This window comes from Schistocerca piceifrons, chromosome X (genome assembly GCF_021461385.2).
Source record: "Schistocerca piceifrons isolate TAMUIC-IGC-003096 chromosome X, iqSchPice1.1, whole genome shotgun sequence".
Lineage (NCBI taxonomy): Eukaryota > Metazoa > Arthropoda > Insecta > Orthoptera > Acrididae > Schistocerca > Schistocerca piceifrons.
The window spans coordinates 783,404,793-783,407,545 of NC_060149.1; positions in this window are offsets into that span (position 1 = coordinate 783,404,793).

Consider the following 2,753-nt stretch of genomic DNA (forward strand, 5'->3'; position numbering starts at 1 on the left):
GTTCAATTTCATGGGCCTTCGGTCTCGTGTACGATGCGTTGAACGTTAGTTTGATTGTAGCTTTTCGATATGAGAACGCCATGTCGGGTCGGTACAGATACTATACGGCAAGACAACGACGCGACCGCGCGCTAGCGGGTAAACAACAACACCTGCGGAGCACTGCCCGGCGCGCCGAGCCCGTCCGCACGGTAACACGGCTGAAAGCCGACTGTCATCTGAGCTACCCAAGCACGACTCACGCCTCGTCCTCACAGCTTTACTTCTGCCAGTTCCTCGCCTCCAACCTTCCAAACTTTACAGAAGCTCTCCTGCGAACCATGCAGAACTAGCACTCCTGAAAGAAAGGATATAGCGGAAACATGGCTTAGCCAGAGCCTGGGGAATGTTTCCAGAATGAGATTTTCACTCTGCAGCGGAGTGTTCGTTGATATGAATCTTCCTGGCAGATTAAAACTGTGTGCCGGACCGAGACTCGAAACCGGGACCTTTGCCTTTCGCGGGCAAGTGCTCTTCCATCTGAGTTACCCAAGCACGACTTACGCCCCGTCCTCACAGCTTTACTTCTGCCAGTACCTCGTCTCCTACCTTCCAAACTTTACAGAAGCTCTCCTGCGAACTCTCTCGCAGGAGAGCTTCTGTAAAGTTTGGAACGTAGGAGACGAGGTACTGGCAGAAGTAAAGCTCTGATGGGTGGGGGGGGGGGGGGGGGGAGGGGCGTTGTGAGTCGTGCTTGGATAGCTCAGATGGTAGAGCACTTGCCCGCGAAAGGCAAAAGGTCCCGAGTTTCGAGTCTCGGTCCGGCACACAGTTTTAATCTGCCAGGAATGTTGTGTTGTTATTACTCACGTGAACGTCTATGACACTTAAGACACCCTGACATGCTAGTGCTCTTTGAAACTGCCTAAGCAATGACGCCTGTAAAATTTTAAAAAGTGGGCAGTGATATAACTTTTTTTTCTATGAAATTTCTGGGAGAAAATGGAAAACGAAAAAAAAAATATTCTGACGTCCAAGACAACAGTTTCTACATGTACTCAGTTCTAGAGTACCCATCCGTCACAAGAGTACAATCGAAGATAATTGGTGGCATAGTACAACATTTCAGAAGCATAACAGAAGATGTGCAGAGAGTTAACTGTCAGATATCGTTGTTAGACGTTTCCACAGGATTTTAAATCATTTCTCTTGAACACTAGTGTGATTCCTTCAACTAAATCATACGGATTTGTACACTCCTTAGTGTGAGCTAGCGTTTTATCTTTATTATAAAATTCATTGCGCACAATTTGTGCATATTAAGATATATTATTTAACACAGAGGTCTATGATTGATTTCACGCTGATTTTGAACATTAGTACGTGGTATTGGTCGCAAGATCTAGATGTAAACGATACTGTGAGCAGATATCGATCTCGTGTTCCGGCAAACATTGCATTTATAAATGATTTTTAAAGCGATCCACTACAGAAATTATTATGAACAACTCGGTCATCGGATTTTGGTACTGAATTTCTAAATAATATCTGATGAATATCGGTGTGATTCTTTCAACAAGGTCACTGTCGAGAGGTTTTTATCTCATTGGAACACCAGAGCGATAGGTAGTGTGTGATGTCGAAAGGCAAAATCTTGTTTCAGCGGGTGAAAACGATTGATGGATACGTCATATATCTCTGGAAGGACATAGCCACTCGTCAGCAACTTACTGTTGACACATACTACCATTACAGACGTGAGAGTTTATGTCATACATGTCAGCAGAATTGAATCTTGAGTGGTTAAACCTTACATGTGGCTGAAAACAGCTTATGACATGGTCTGAAACATCCTAACGCTATTCTCTTGTTTTTCAGGTGGGGTGGTATCCGGATGAAGTAATACGTAGGGACAGTACCCAGACAGTACAGTACAGTGCAATATCCAGGCAGAATGGTACAGCATGTTACCCAAACGCAATGGTGGCATAATACTACACGGAATGGGGTAGCACTTGAGGAGGGCATGTTTCCTCCTACATACATCTTATATGGTTAATCTGTACGTACTTTAGTTTTTGAGCAATCAGAGTTGCGTGTTTGTATATAGGATGATCCATCTGCCACAGGAAGTCTTACTGTCTTGGATTTTGGAGTATATAGGAAGCGTCAAGTCATGACGACACATTTTGTTTCGTGTGATACCAAGAAAATGCAGTTTTCAGAAAAAAAGTATGAGTCAGCTTAAAAAATAATTGCAGTTGAATTTGTCTAGTGTGCCGCACACATTGATTCATATGAGCAGGCAGCATGTTATTGCAGTAATTTCCATAGATGTGCGGAAGACCTGTGCAAAAATTTGTCACCCATACTGGATGAATGCCACTGAAGTCATAGGACGAGAAAATTTCATGAAGAAAAGTAACGAAAAGAGGGAGGGTCTGGGAAAGACTATCAGCTGTCTATGGCTCGAAGTAAATCTTCAGGAAGCTATAATGGTTGCTAGCTCTGAAACGTCAAGTATTGTGGTATAAAATACTTAGCCATAGTGGACAGTTAACTCGTTTATTGAGCCAAAGACAACAGGAAACGACAGGCGGAGACGATACCACGTCAGTAGAGATGTTCCAGACCAACATAGCGATGCACAATCGTGGCATAACAAAGAGGGAATCCAAACAGTGTAGCGTATCCAGATCTCGGGTGCAGCCCCTTACTAAGACACGGAACAGCACGACGAAGAATGAGAATTCTACAGATAGTGAGCTGTGCGC